Below are 16,889 nucleotides of genomic sequence, written 5' to 3'. Positions count from 1 at the left end.
TACTCATGCTTCAGGATGATTCCAAAAATATCAGTACCTCTACTTCCTTGTTGAAATTGACAGTATTCATGCGCTAACTGATATGATAAATATCAGTAGATTCATTTCAACAATGGGCATTGTGTGGGAACCCAGGGCTCCATTTGTGAACTTGACAACACCATACTTTACAGCTGGTCCCTTGGTAGTTTTAGCTGAACTTAAGTTTTCCAAGCCTAGGGCATTGAGTAACATCTGATGGTCTAGTCATTCCAGGGTTACAATTCCAAGGTTGATTCTTTGCTGTCTGTGTCATTCTTGAGTTTGTCACTAAAAGGTTCTCAACAGTAGATCAAGATGCATGCTTTCTGGTGTGGCCTCTCCTTTATACACCCTGTAATGAATGGCACACTGTCACAATGAATAACACATATCAAAGAAATGCATTGTTGCACCTTGTGCCAATTCTCCATTGCTGGTGTACTGTATATGTTTCTCAAATCTGAGCCAGTAAGGAATTTATTGGAAGGCAAATTTGCATTCACCCCTTCCTCATGACAGTCATTTTAAAGACTGTTCGTCAACCATTTTTGTTAACAAAAAGCGCATATTGAACTGAAAACTAACTGAGCGCTGTTGTGCGATTGTTCTTGAATGACTTTACATATGTCATTTATTTTATCCTGAGCAAGGAAAATTAACCTGAACCTCATTGCTTTACAGCAAGCAATTACCAGGGAGATTGATGAAAGCTCTTCCAAATCAAGGACCAAACTTTACCCCCAGGCTAATTGCGCGAATGTGTCTTTTGTTTGAAAAGTTATGGTTCTATCTGAAGTGGGTCTGGACAGCAGCAGATTATAATGGCAAAAGTAAGCAAAACTTTATTCAAATTTGCTAATTCTGCTCTGCCTGAACTGGAGTGATACACACTGATGCAGGGGGGAAAAAAGTAAAGGAATGTTCTATTCTCAGTACCGTCACACTTCATTTGATGAACACAAAACAAGGCAAAAAAACTGTAAAATGTTTTGATGCTATATTTCTTTATGAAATTTCTATTCTATCCAATTGATTAAATAGCATTTCACTGAATATTTCAGAGCAGTTTCAGTCTTTTCCACTTGGTGTCACAATAGTGCAGAATTGGCCCTATTTCCCTCTACAAATTGTTTCTTAGTCATTGATCCTTGCCTTCGGATACTGGATTGAATTGAATTTTATGTTATTTATTCCATTCCCATAGCATGTGTCATCTTTGGGTTCAGTCTAGAAATAAAAAAAATCAAACATTAAGAATAAAACCAAAACTAAAAATGCAAATTATATAGCAGGTCTCAAATTCCACAAAAAGAGAAAACAGGGGATTATATAATCATCAGCAGTTGAATGACACCAGCCACAACCATTCATTACACTTACATTGCTCACAGACTTTTTATGGGCTTTTGCACTACTAGTGCCCTGTATGCACAGGCTGGGACAAGGCAAACAAATGTGTATCAAGAAGATAAATAACTGATTAATTTGTTGATGCTGCAGCATGAATATTTGAAAACTCCCTGCCTAATCTCCCATGGGCAGCTCTTGAAAGGTCAGAGAATAGAAATGTAAGTTCTCAGCATTACTGCCTTTATTTGAGTGAATTGAAAAGGTGATTGCAATCAACATTTTCAGAACAGCAACTAACAAACCGTCATTATGCCTGTGGAACTACACATTATGAAAACTATTTAAATAATCAGGTCAGATTCAATTTTTTTTTGTTTATTCTTTAACTGTGTTTGTTTGTCAGACTTTTGTGTGATTGGAGTGGAATAAAAACAAGGTTTCTGGGCTTATGGCACAGACCAATTAGATTACTTTATTGTTTAATTTTTGCTCTACTAAATTTACTGCACTGTTAATAAATTGGTGTATCCTTCATTTGAGATACGAACTGGTGTCAGAATTTGATAATGCATGGAATGTGGGACTGGTTATTCAAAAGCCTGTTTATTGGGGTCAATTTTGAGGGACTTTGAAAGTTTTAATTTTACTGGGTTGCAAATTTAGATATAGAAAACTGATCTGGTTCAGCTTTCTATCTCCGTATCATAACATACCTATCTTGCCCCCTCATTCAGTGCTAGCCTGATTCTACCAGTCACCATAACTAGATGTACTTGCCACTGTCTAGACATCCCAGTTTAGACGGACATCTATGGCAGCGGTGCCATCTTAGAAGACAGATGTTTCACTGGAGACGGGTTGGCTGGAGTGGTGCCAGCAGTGACTGCTGGTTCATATATCTGAGGCATGAACTCCTGGAATGGCTGCAGCGATGTTGGAGCAAGGACTCTTGGCTGCTATAGGCCCAGAATGGAGACTGCATTTGGGATCCTAGGCAATGAAGCTGAGCTCTATTTGAGTACTTTTTAATCTTTTGAAACTCAAAATAGGGCTGTATTGTGGAGACAGAACACTTTTCACTGTATCTTCCCAGATGTATGTGGCAAAAGATCATGCACTCATTCAGTTGTGTGTACCTGGTTGAGTGCTGTCAGTCCACTTTGTCCTTCACTGTCAATGCAGTGATGCAGCAACCTCAAACCAGTCTTCCTCAAAGCACAGAGGTGCCACAGCAGCCAAATTCTGTAGGATTCTTAGGATTCTGCTAAATTCTGTAGGATTGACATGCCAAAGTTCCATACTGCAACATACTCCACCACCTTGGCAGATGACTTGACATGTATGGCAAGCTGCCTGTTGATGTATCTGTGCTAAGCAGGAAGAACAGCCATTAAATTCTGTCTGAGGCACCATGTCACAAGGACGCAAGGCAATACATGAGATGCTAGGTGAGTGAGTTCTAGAGAGTGAGCAAACAGCCCATAGACGCAACCTGGTCCAACCTGATCTAGATGCCTGTCCCTGTGACCATAGGGTCTCTGCTACTGCATTTCAATGACAAGTTGCTGTGTGACCTAAAATGCAGCATAGAAGTACAGAAGTATATTGTAAGTGGGCTGGAGATGTGCCATGATGATGTTGAAAGGCTGGCATGTGTTGGATGCCATCTTTCATGGATGTGGGCTGTATGCGAACACTATCCTCGGAGAGTGTCTTGAGACATTTCTGCTGGTTTCCAAAATGGCAGTGCAGAGCGGCAGGCAATCAGCTGGAAACACCAGGTACACATTCAGACTTTCAGGTCAGGAACTCTCAGCATCTAGATTTTATCTGGAAAGTGATAGAATAGGAATCTGAATGCTAATGAGATGAGATTCAATGTTAATGAGGGTGATCATGAGCTTTCTTGTTCATAGGTATCTCGCTGCTTTCTTGCCAAGTTGTCTAACATCACCAATGTTCCTTAGATAAACCTTCCCCATCCAAGACCACTACCATCGAGAAGGACAAGGGCAGCAGATACGTAAGAACAATTTCACCTGCAAGTTCCCCTCCAAGCCATTAAACATCGAGTACAGTCCAATATATTGCTGTTGAATTTAGTGTCATTGAGTCAAAATCCTTGAACTCCTACCTAACGTCATTGTGAGTCTACATATGCCAGATGGACTGTAGTAGGACTGTAGTGGCTGAAGAACAACTCAGGATGGATATTAAATGCTGATTGAACAAGTGCAATCTCTAAATTCCATGGACGAATGTTAGAAATAAAAGTTTTGACAATAGCAGCATGCTAAGGTCCCACATAAAACAAAGACATCACCTGGATTTGAGTGGGCTCTAATTGCCTAGTCATGTTGTGATAGAGAATTGGTGATGAAGACAGGGATGTGGACTAGGGGCTTCTAGCCAAGAATCTGTATGCATGTGATAGATATGTAAAGTTCATTTGACACCTGTGTTGGGTCAAAGGCATCTTTAAACAGTGTCCTTGTGACTATTAGTCCTCTGCTGACCCCTAATCGGCAGGATGGGAGAAAAGTTACTATAAAAATAGGGTCTCCCACTTTCTTCTGGCTGTGGAACCACACCCTGTGGGATCATCATCCAGCAAGAAGAACTGCAAGTGCATCATATGAGCCAAAGATTCCAAATTGTTTTTCCTGGTCTCAGTGAGGACTGTTTTCCTGAGGAGAAAGGACTGAGGGAACCAGCAGGAGTTACACCTTTTACTGGAATGGAAATGTTGACAGTAACCCTCATGTCCATGAAGTCCTTTCATCCAGAAAAGGATTATGAATGTGTTGCATGAAATCCATAATTGTATAATTGTAAGACTCATGACATTTCAACTAAAGCTCAAACATATTCAATATACCCAATAAGCCACTACCATCAATAGTTAGGCCCCGATCCTTGAAGAGGTTAAGGAAATTGTGACATATTCAGAAATGGCCACCCCTAGTAATTTGTAGTATTTGTTATCTTTACCAGTTTGTGATAGTGAGTAAGGCGTGCTTGAGATCCTCCTTTGTTTTTGCTTTGCCTTGGGCCTTTCTTGTGGCTTGTGGTAGAGGATGCACTACTGTTGAGTATTTATGGAAGAGGCACTGATTTTAGATAACAAGAAGGTTTATTTCATAACAACCATAAATAACTACATTCGGTCATGTAAAATTATTTGAACCTTAAGCAATGGACACGCATACAATTGTTCTCCCAAAGCTAAAGAAATGCCTTTGGCTCTATTCACATACTGCATGCAATCTGTCAAATGGATTGAGTTAATGTTACATAACAGTGGTTCCCTTCAGAACCATTACCTTAAAAACAAAAACATTCTACTCTGACCTTGATGAACCCTTCACTGCCATTCCAAAAGAAGAAAATTCTTCTTCAGGGGCTTTCAACCCAGTGGTTTTCATGACCCAGATGTCAGAAGTAGAACCATTTTGAAAAACAGGATGAGAATAGCTGATGCAAATGGGAGCCTTCTGCTGACAAAATGTGCTCAGCAAAATCTTATTATAACAAACTTCTTCCGCCAAAGGATCTTACCTTGACCACTCAAGTTAAGTCATTAAAGTTCTTCTGGCAATGTAGTTATGTCCTAGTCCAGGACCCCTCGTGGTGACCTCCCAGTAATCTTACTTTGCATGTCCTGCACTAGTTCCCTCCATTCTCCTCTGTGTAAAGGAAACTCCTTGACCTCTATCCCTTCTGTCTCATGATCCCCAATGGAAAACCACACCGATGCCTTTCATTGCTCAGTGAGTCAAACTACTACGCTTCTGCCTACCAATATACTCTGGACCTTCAGTGGAAGTGGTAAATGCAGGAGTGAATCACTCCAAAAAAATTACATCTAATTAAATGCTTGAGTGCTAGCCTCTGATGTCATTTTCAGTGCCTGCAGATATGTTTAAATGAGTGTAATCATCAACCAGCTTAAAAATTACAAGCTAAATTCAAAATTTTGAAGTAGACATTTCTTATTAGCATATCAACTATTTAGTTCCTTTTTCTTAGCTTTTCACCAAAAAAATGCACCGTGTCTCTTGTCAGTTCAGTCAATGGAAATTATCAAGTTATTAGACTACTTTCTAAGGGTTAAATTACTGTTCTGACCTTATGTTCAAATGCAAATGATTCATAGCAGCAAAAACAGAGGCAAGCTACGATACAATGCAATTGAGTTGACCATTCAAAAGTGTCAATCATTTAGTGGCCTTCTTTCATAGAACATCTATAGAGGGTCATGTTTGTCCAAATAAAAATTATACCCACTGAGAAATTGTCATGAAACATCAATTTTCCTTGCAATACTTCAGATACATGCTTCGTGAGTTCTGTTTCTTATTGAATATTGGATCACAGAATTATGACTGTTAATCTCTTACATTAGAGTTGTAAGGGTGAATAAAGGATTTTCTTACTCTCAATATGTACACAAAAAATTGAAAAACATGAGAAGGTTATCAGGAAGATTTCCATTTTATGGAGAAAATCCCTTGAATATATCATCCATATGACTTGATGATGTTAAGCATCTAAGTAACAATGGTATCTTGCTGAATTTTCATGTTATCAATTCTAACTCACAATTTAAAATTAAATGCCATTTGCTCAGTATGTATGGAACAAAAGGCTGCATGCTTTCAATAGTTAAGTTACAGTCAATGATCTACACACACCTGCTAAAATTGTTCAGGCACCTGTTGAAAATAACATTCATGTCTGTGCTGCTGACTTACAATTTAAATAGCTTCCTTCCTTCAAAGATAAACTTCAATTTTACTCATTCATAATAAAATATCTCTGGAACCATCAAAAAACAGGAACTTGTATCTTTCAACTTCAAAACTATCTTACTGTTGGCATGACATTAAATATATATTATACATTAAAATGTATCATAATGCTAGATTGTAGTCCTCACCAGAATGAGATCTATTGAATGAATATCTTAGGCCGAACTCCATACTGTATGATATTTCCAAAGCTCAGGAGAAGCTGAACATCCCTTAGGTAAGGATGAATTCATAGGAATGCTTCCACCTCAAATTGACTATGAAGTTGTCTTTATCCCAAATCTCATATTCTGCACAACTAAAGCTGGTGCAGTAAATGCACGATAGGCCTTTGGAGAAGTTAGTTTTAAAAATGAGAAGACTATTGACAGAATGCAAACTGTAGCATACCCTGTATCCCAAATGTGCATGTCATGTTAATTTAATATCTGATGGATGCCAAGTTAGTTGATTTGCATTCTGAATGATGCAAAATGTGTATATGTGTACATAACATTGAAGTTTGGAGGACACTTTGAAAAATCAGTTAAAAAAAAGCAATGTGGGATCCTGGGATTTATAAACAAAGAGATATAGTATTATGCTGTAAGGTGATTCCTTAATACAGTTACCTCGGTGAAAAATACACCGGGTAGATTTGCTGTCACCATCCTTCTTCTGGGTCGGGATCTAAAAGGTCTGACTTCGCGCGGTAGATAAAACAACTCAGCAGTCGAACAAGGAAAGACACTTGTCTTAAATAAGATGTATTTTATTGTATGATGACAATCAAATCTGAGTTATATTAGTGAGATAGATATTGTTACTAAAACTATGAGCAATCCTAAATTGCAAGTCTATTTTTTTTAGATTCCTGATGAAGGGCTTATGCCCAAAATGTTGATTCTCCTGCTTCTAGGATGCTGCCTGACCTGCTGTGCTTTTCCAGCACCACACTCCCGATCCCTATTTCCTTTAGATCCAAAGTTATTATTCCACTCAATTTTCTATGACATCATTACATTTGGAGATACTTAATACACTCCCTAGCATTAACCCTTTCAGATTATTACATATCTCCCCCAACTTTATTTTCATTCTGAACATTTATACATCCATGTACATGATCACATCGACCACTACTCCATCTCCCTCAAGACTGTGACTTCATAAGTTTGGGTTGTCTGGTAGTCTCACTGCACTGCCGGAATGCTTTATGTTAACTTACCCAGTCATACCACTGAAGGATTGCTCCTTACTTGATGTAATTTCTATCACTGGCACTGATGGTTCCCCTTTGGAAGGTGATGAAATGAAATGCCTTTAAAGCATCTGACACCAGATTCAAATCCGCCATAACAATTTATTGTGTTGCTATCAAAATGAATTCAGTTACAATCTCTTTAAATGGGCTTGTGAGGTGTATTGCTCTTTAGCTTTCACATAATTACACCTCTTCCCAAACTTTACTGACACTTGCAATCTGATTTTTCTTCAGTGATGGTAGATGTAGAAAATATTTATGCCAACCCTATATGTTCATGGGCTTTTCACATTGGTTATAATATTTGCAATGTCTTTTAAGATCCCAGCAGCCACAAGCTCTGGCTCTGCACCTGTCACTATATCTTTTCCAGGTCATCTTCCTGAAGTGAAGCTGGAATAACCACTCTTCCATTATATACCAGTAAATTGTCCAAGATATGGCACGGTGGCTCAGTGGTTAGTCCTGTTGCCTCACGGTGCCAGGGACCTGGGTTTGATTCCAGCCTCGGGTGAGTGTTTGTGTGGAGTTTGCATATTCTCCCTGTGTCTGCGTGGGTTTCCTACCACAGTCCAAAAATGTGCAGGTTAGGTGAATTGGCCTTGGAAAATTGTCCACAGAATTCAGTGATGTGTAAGTTAGGGCATGAGTCAGGGGAAATGTAGAGTATTATGGTAGGGGAATGATTCTGGGTAGGATACTCTTCAGAGGGCCATTGTGGACTTGTTGGGCCAAATGGCCTGTTTCTATATTGTAGGGATTCTAATGTAATGATTTTGATGATCAAAACATGCGTTCATTGCTAACGCACTAAAGATTTAGTCTGGCCATTCCTTAACACCATAGTCATGAATGATGACACATTCTTGGGCATCCTTCTGCTCCTGTCATATTTGGTAGAGCCGATTGTGGCCATCATGTTTCATTAAGAGCATGAAACAATTCTCTTAAGTTATCGTAGCTAATGTCATGAATCCAGAAAGCCTTTAGAAATCTTCTCCTAGTTATCCCTTGACAGGTTGTTCACTGTCTGACATTTCCTTGACCCGTGTTTTCCTGTAGCTGTTCTTTGAACATTTGTAACATTACTGACTGTTTCTTGGCTGGTTGTCTATTGATTATAATTTGTTTAACTATTTCTGCCATTTTCAAAAATATGTTTGAGGTCAAAACATGCATTCTTGCTAAAGAGTCAGAATTCTTGACTGTGAAGAATGTATATATCCTCAACAGTCTGACAGCCAGCTCTTCTATTACAGTGTTGCTTGTAGCAATCATGAGAACTCTGCCTCCTGGATTGTATAATTTCACTATTATAGGTTGCATACAGTGTTTTCTTGAGTTACACATAAACTATCTCATAAAACAATGATATTCACCCCTGTAATAAGCTTACTATTAGTGAGATGTTAATTGATATAAATATCTTCTTGACAAAGGCTTTGCAAATTTGACAAAGATTCATCAGCAATTTTAACAACAATTATATCTTGTAGGAATTCTGACTTCAGTGTTCCATTGTTAAATTTCCTCAATAATCTGTCGATAAAAACAATGACTGAAGATGCTGGAAACCAGAGTCTAGATTAGAGTGGTGCTGGAAAAGCACAATAGTTCAGGCAGCATCCGAGGAGCAGTAAAATCAACATTTCGGGCAAAAGCCCTTCATCAGGAATACAGGCAGAATGTCTGAAGGGCAGAGAGATAAGTGAGAGGAGGGTGGGGGTGGGGAGAAAGTGGCATACAGAGTCTCAACAATCTGTAGAGGTCATTAATTAAATTATTTATGGATTTCCCTGGAAGTTAAACTTTTTAGTTAAACCTAGTTCTTTAAAGAACATGTTTTGTTCTAATGTTAAACTGTCAGAACCTTCCAGAACTTTTAAGATGAGAGGGGAGAAATACAAAAGGGTCCAGATTGGCAATGTTTTTTTCATACAGAGGGTGATGAGTGCCTCGAAAGGACTGCCACAAATAGTGGTGAAAGTGAGCACAATTTTGTCACTTAAGAAACATTCACACAGGTACATGGATGGAATGGGTATGCAGATGTATGAACCAAGTGCAGACAAGTGTGACTAATTCAATTGTGAAAACTGGCCTGCATGGACAAATTGGACTGAAGGGCCTTTTTTCATGCTGTTGACCTCTATGTCTCTATATCTTCATCAACAGTACTCGTTGCTTTATCTATGCTTTGGTGAGCTAGAAATTCATCATCAACAAACCCAATTGAATATGAAAGTGTACTTCCTTTTTCAGCTTCTGATTTAGTATACAGCTTGGAAGCAACCTTGTGTCTTGAGAATTGTTTTCTCCAAGAAGTCCAATTCTGTGCTTTATTTGACCCATTTCTGAAATTAAATCTTCTTGGCAATATTGTTTTGTTGCCATGTCTCCTTAATGTGATTAATTATTTATCTTATTTTAAAGGATTTTAATGATGCTGCATTTTGTTGTTGCTGTCTATTATTTGTTTTAAAGGATTTCAATTCTGCAGTATAACAATGTTGATACCATGTACTGTTATACTGAAGGATTTTGCTGTGTTTATGTTATCAAGATGGAGGATTTCCATCTTATACGAGTTAAGTGGTTGACTCCCATTTTTCATAACCAAATAAATTATTCCCTTCATTTTAATAGCTTTACTGAATGAATGTCACTGTCTGTGGCTTAAAGACAATTTCATTCTCCCAATGGCTTTACTGAATAAATTGTGCTCTGTAACATTCTATAAAATGAATACCATTTCTTGAACAAATTTCCCAAGGCATTTCACATTTTCGATACTGCTATTAATCTCATTGCCGCATATATATGACCTGAATGAGTTCCAGTATCTGGAGCCTTAACAAATTCTTCCCACCTTGTTTGAGGTTTAAATTATGAATCTCACCTTTCCTTTTGTGCCATCAACAGTGTCCTAACTTTCTTCTTTCAATTGATTTTGTTTACTGAAGCTTCTAAATTTTCTAATATTGCTTTAATTCTAGATTTGTATTGTTCTCAGTGCTGCAATACAATTTTAAAATTCATTTTAATGCACTTGATTAGTGTTACCATAGCCATAATGATGTCCATGCATATACTGGGAAAGCTCACTGAGCAGGAAGCACTTTGCTGAATTCTAGCTTTCTCAGCCTGTACCATACTGTATTGCTGTATGTTTTAACATTTTTCATTTTACTCACCAGAAAGTTCAACTCTAATTATAGAACATCTGGTGGCCATTCACTCTTCTGATGAACCTCAACTTAGGACTTCTCAGATGTTCATTGGCACCTAATGCAATGTTATTGTCAAGTGTGTCAAAATGTTCCAGCTCCATGGGTCTTCTAGCTCATACTTGTTTCTGCACCTCTCTTAACAGATCTGAAATATTGTTTACCATTGACTGTAGATTCAGCTTTGTTGAATCTTGCCATGAACTGCTCTTTAAAAAAAATAAGATTTTATTAAGTTCAGCTTTCTCAGTTGCTGTCTGTCAATACAAGTAGACTTCTTAAAGCTGAAGATTATTTCAAAGCTCATTGGACTCTGCACCACTGTTCATCCTGTTCTATAACAGGCTCTCAATACAGTCATCTTGGTGAAGGATACATTAGGTAGATTTACTGTGATCATCCTCCTTTTATATTATTATCTGAAGGAGCTGACTGATCCAGTGTGGTAAAAGAAAGTGACTTGGTGATCCAATGAGAAGAGGCTTTTGTCTTAAACAAAATCTGGTTTATTACATGTTAGCCATGAGGTCCACATAATGGATGATACGACAAATATTGACATTTGTTCTTCACTCGTGGAATGTGGGCACTTCTGGCTGGGCCAGTTTTTATTGTCCTTCCTACCTGTCCTTGAGAAGTGGTGGTGACCTGCCTTCTTGAACTGCTATAGTCCATCTGCTGTAGGTACCCCGACAATGCCAATAGGGAGAGAATCCCAGAATTTTGTTTCAACAACACTGAACAAACAGCAACCTATTTCCGAATCAGGACAACTTGCAGGTGGGGGTGTTTCCATGCATCTGCTGTCCTTGTCCTTCTTAATGATAGTGATTGTGGGAGTGGAGTGTGCTCTTTAAAGTTATTTGGTGATTTTCTGTAGAGTAGATAATATATATTGCTACTATTGAACATTGGTGGTGGAGGGAGTGGACGTTTATGGATGTGCTACAAATCAAGTGAGTTGCTTTGTTATGTATGGTGTCAAGATGCTTGAGTGTTGTTGGATCTGGACGCATCTAAGCAAATGGGGAATATTCCATCACAGTCCTGACTTGTGCTATGTGGCTGGTGAACAGGCTTTGGGGAGTGAGAATGAGAGTTACCCATTGCAGTATTCCTAGCCTCTGACCTGCTCTTTTAGCCAATGGTCAGTCCAGTTCAGTTTCTGGTGAATAAAATCCCCAGAATGTTGATAGTGTGGAAGTCAGTGATAGCAATGCCAATGGACACTAGGGGCCATGGTTAGATCATTTCATATTGACGATGGTCAGTGCCTGGCATTTGTGTGGCAGAATGTTATTTGCTACTCGGCAGCCCAAGCCTGGATATTGCCCAGGTCTTGCTGCATTTGAGCATGGAGTTTTTCAGTGTCTGAGGAGTTGCAAGTGGTACTGAACATTGTGCGACCATCGGCACACATCCCTACTTATGACCTAATGATAGAGAGAAGGCTATTCATGAAGCAGCTGAAGATGGTTGGGCCAAAAAGACTATCTTGATGAGGTCTTGCAGAAATGTTCTGGAGCCGAGATGACGGATCTTCAACAACCAGAACCATCCTCCTATCTGCCAGGTACGTCTCCAATCAGTAAAGAGATTTCCCCCTGATTTCCATTGGCTCTAGTTTTGCGTGAGCTCCTTGATGTTACACTCAGTCAAGAATGGCCTTGATATCAAGGGTGGTCACTCTCACCTTGCCCCTGGAATTCAGTTCTTATATCTGTGCTTGAACAAAGGCTGTAATAAGGTGAGGAGCCGAATGGCTAAGCTTTCGAGGGACACCTGGAAGATAGCTCTATTTTTTTAGAGTTCCAGAGCTAGTCCCCCAACTGTGTTTCTATATATATTCATATTTGACAGCTTATAAAGTACTCCTCAACATTAACACTTTCCCAACCTTAAATAACAACAGGGAAGTTAGAGAGAATCTTTATCAAACACTGGGACAACCTTAACTGGAGTACTGCCTCCAATTTGTGGCCTCACTCTTATTAAGACCAGTGCTTGGATGAGGTTACTCAATTTAATATAAAGTTAAAAATCACACCGGGTTATAGTCCAACGGTTTAATTGGAAGCACTAGCTTTTGGAGCACTGCTCCTTCACCAACCACCTGATGAAGGAGCGGTGCTCTGAAAGCTGGTGCTTCCAAATAAACCTGTTGGACTATAACCTGGTGTTGTGTGATTTTTAATTTTGTACACCCCAGTCCAACACCAACATCTCCAAATCAATTTAGTATGGTTGCAGATGGGATAGCCCAAATTGACAAGCTGCTAGGTGAGAAGGGATGAACTGGCTCCCCTTCTTTTCTCTCCCACCCCTTTGGTTGGTTGCAACAAACCTAACTTTGAAAAGATCCCTTTCTTTCTGGATGCCTTTCTCCCAGACCAAATGAATTCAAGTTTTAAATTTAACCAGGTTTTCATGCATTAATGAGAAAGTGAATTGATCAGTTACTAAACACCAGAAAAAATAATGACACAACACGTTATTGAATTAGAAATAGGAAATGAGCCCTCAAAAGATAAAAATTAAAAGATAAGCATTTCAGTTTCTAGATTCTTCATGATAAATAGATTGTATAATGTGACATCTTTTATAATGGGTGATCATGGTAGCGTTGCAAGTTGCTGTTTTTGAGGTGCCTGGTTTTGCAGGTTATCTAAAATGCTTTTATCCTGTTTCTTGGAAACTTTACTTCCTCTTTCCAGCAAAATGAGAAGCATCTTTTCTTTTTATCTGCAACATAGGGATGACTAATAGTTTTCTCAGCTGTGGCAATCATAGCACAAACCTTCACCCACTAGCACGCACAGACTCAGGTTGAAATTAGCCTTAAATGCCTGTGCCTGTGTGACTTGACAAGGGAAAACAGAAACACGGTTCTCACTCGGAATACTTTCTTTTCTCCCATCATCTCTCCAGTCTGACATAACTCATAGATGTTTGCAGTACATTTCTCTTTTTGAAGTCCTCTTTAAAGTTTTCATGACACCATACAAGATGTAGTATTTCATGTGGCCAATGAGCTAACATCTGCAGACATCTTGCCACTGTAAGTTTTTAATGTAAATATAAATTCAATATGTCAGTAGGTACTTCAGTTGTTCTGATCAGTTGTCATGACACTCTTCAGGAATGATGTGAATGTATTAGAGAGGGTGCAAGATGGATTTATAAGAGTAGGTCCAGGGATGAGGGACTTCAATTATATGGATAGAGTTTAAAAAATAGGGCAGTTCTCCTCAGAGAAAAGAGGGTTGATTAGATTAGATTAGATTTCCTACAGTATGGAAACAGGCCCTTCGGCCCAACAAATCCACACTGATGCTTGAGATGAAATTTGATGGAGATATTTACTATCATGTGGGATCTGGGCAGAGTGGAGAGCAAGAGTGTGTCCCCATTGGTAGAAGGGGCAAAAACCAGAGAATCTTGAAATGAGGAGAAAGTTTTTAAAAAAGCAAAGGCAAATGCAGGAGACCTTTAGTATAGCACGTGCATATGGATCTGGAATGCAGCACTTAAGAGTGTGGTAGGACGGATTCAATCCTGGCTTTCACAAGAATTATCTTAAGTGTAAGCAGGGGTCTGGGGATAAAGGCAATGGGGGGGGGGGGGAGGAACTCAATGAGGTGCTCTTGCAGAGGGCCAGCACAAGCTTGATGAGTTAAATGGCCTCCTTTTACACAGTTCTATGATTGTGTGAATTTATCCCGGTCTCTTTGAGAAAGAGAGGGAAAACAAAACGGGAAATCTGCCAGCAACCCCGCCTCCCATAGATCTACCACTGTCCAATGACGCTCACGTGTGTGGATATCCCACAAGGTTCTCAGTCATATCCTCCCACAGTTGAATAGTCGCTCACTTGAGAGCGAAAAGTTGTCACCGGGAAGCGGTGCTTGAGGGTGACTCGTGCCAGTCAGTAAAGTTCCCACTAGTCAGGGGTTCAAGCCGGGGGAAGGGGAGAAATGTAAAAAAAATAACACCGGTAGCATGTTGCGATCATTGCACATTCTTTGGAAGCCTTCTCTCTAGCGCTCATACTCAAAACAAATATCTGCACACGGGGGTTATTATCGATGTAGTTGGAATACGGGGAAGAAATCCAAGTTATGAAAACGAACACTGTATCGGCTTCTTTTCACAAGTGGAAAGGAGGAAACGCTGCACTCGCTCGGAAAGAGCCTCCTGTGAGTAATTTTGATAGGGCTGACACATACTTGGAGGTTTTACTTCCGTTCTGTCCGCCATCCAGCAGGAACAATATATACATAAAAAGCCAGGCTGTGGGACCGCCTGAGAGGACAGCAGGGATGCAGAGGGAGAGCTAGCCGATAGATCGGTGAAGGGATCCAGAGGTATTTCGTTTAAATACAACAAACTGCACCCTCTTTGATAGAGTTGTTGCAGCGAGGCACTAGGTCAGTCCAGCACAGCCACAGAGAGCCAAGCACAGAGTAAAACCCTCAGCTTGGGCAGAGTAGCGGGCTCGAGGGTGTCAATCCTCCTGTCTCTCTGACTGAGCGCTCGGGGGCTCCTGTCGCTACTCCTCGCTTGCAGATTTTGCTCTTTTTTTTAATAGTCGTGTTTAATACGCTGTAGAGCACCGGGATATGTTTAGTGTAAAGATCTTCTCAGACTTTTGTTTTAAGAAAGCGAGCTGTCAGCGTGAGTGCACAAGGCGAACTGCGCCCACAGCTGGGGAAGCCTCAGAGGAGGTACCGGTTTGTCACAAAGCGGGGATTCTCTTGCAGTTTATCATGGAGCAGTTTGGATTACACCTGCTGTTTAATAGACAGGGAGGATGTTCAAAACCCAGCTCTTCTGACCTACTCTCCAGATCTCAACGGCCAGGGTTTTAATCGCTGCTCATGTTTCCAGGAAGTTTGTGTTTTATCAACTTTCAAAAGAAAGGAGTTATATGTTTCTATTTAAGAAATGTGATGGTTTCACATCTGAGACTTTGCCGCACTAAGCAATTTACTTTCTGCAATGCGCTGATTCTGTTGTTTAGGTAGTTTGATGGTCTAGGACATAATTAACCTGCGAATGTCAGATCTTAACAATACCCAACAATTAGTTCTGAATTATGGGTTAAATTAGTAGGTTCTAAAGACTTATGTAATCTTGTTGCATTCTAATTCCACTCTATCCCAAGCCTAGGCCTGACCCAGTTGCCTGTTTTTCACCTTTCCCTATTTAAGGTGATCTTATCCATCAGGCCCACCAGCTGTTCCCTTCAGCACACTCTCACCAGGGTAGGTTGGAGAACCTGACCACTTATATCAGTGCCCCATGCTTACATTGCTAATGGTTCTCTCCTCTCAGTCTCCCTTTCAAATCTGGCTTCAATGTCTAAACCCCCCACACAGCCCATCAAAAAGAAAATCCTCCATCCTCCATCACTCCATGTGCAATCTCCCTTTCAATTCAAAAGTCCTGTGTGATTGTCTCCCAAATCCAGGACATTTACCCAGCAACTGTCAGTTTGAATCTCAACAATTAGATTTCTCTGCTCTCACTACATTTCATAGAGATATAGAAAATCAGAACAGGCCAAAATGGCAAATCATATTCCTGTGAAAGCAACTGTAGTCATAATATCTCCTTATCCTCCTGTGGCCTTTCAAATGTTCTATCTTCCTGTAGATCCTCTCTTCTGTTATCCAGCTGAACAGATTGAAACAGCTTAGCTTCACTTTTAGCTGTGGCATCAGAATCTCTACTTATTTCTTCTCTTCCTACCTGAAGCACCATCACCTCTGAAAATCCCACAAAAATTCATCTTTGGTCACATCCACTATTTCATTTACATGCTACTCATTGGCTACATCATTCATAGAAATGGTTTTACGTCATTGTTAATAACACTTGGGTGTAGCTATCAACCACTTCTTTCAACTCCTCCATTCTATATGTACTGTCAAGCTGCTTGTCCAACATCAAGTCTTGGATGAGCTGAAATTTTCTCCTTAACATTTGTAACATCGAAACCGTTGTTTCTTTCACAATAAAATGTACACACCTATAATCAGTTCTGTTTTCTGAACTAGCCACTGTCTTGGGTGAATCATATTATTTTCTGCCTTAGTGTTCCATTCTGGAATGAGCTAAGCCTCCATTGTATATCATCTTTGTCACAAATGCCCATCTACTTGCACCTTTACAGCACTGCCCATCCCATCTCAGCTCACTTGTTGTTAAAGCCCTCATCCAAGCATTTGTCACATT

At 39.7% G+C, this 16,889-nt stretch overlaps 1 protein-coding gene across 5 annotated transcripts in view; it reads left to right on the top strand.

Moving 5' to 3' along the window:
• Positions 1-1,631: 1,631 nt before the first annotated feature.
• Positions 1,632-16,889, top strand: part of LOC122557344 (serine/threonine-protein kinase PAK 3) — a 248,127-nt gene continuing 232,869 nt past the window's right edge. Inside the window, exon 1 of one of the 5 annotated variants that reach the window (XM_043704955.1) lies at positions 1,632-1,724. The gene's annotated coding sequence lies outside the window, so the exon portion shown is untranslated. Of the gene's footprint in view, positions 1,725-14,599; positions 14,849-14,933; positions 15,017-16,889 lie in introns of those variants that run through there. The other 4 variants (XM_043704958.1, XM_043704959.1, XM_043704954.1 and 1 more) reach the window with 4 other exon arrangements.

This window comes from Chiloscyllium plagiosum, chromosome 15 (assembly GCF_004010195.1).
Source record: "Chiloscyllium plagiosum isolate BGI_BamShark_2017 chromosome 15, ASM401019v2, whole genome shotgun sequence".
Lineage (NCBI taxonomy): Eukaryota > Metazoa > Chordata > Chondrichthyes > Orectolobiformes > Hemiscylliidae > Chiloscyllium > Chiloscyllium plagiosum.
This window is presented reverse-complemented; position numbering and strand designations above follow the sequence as displayed.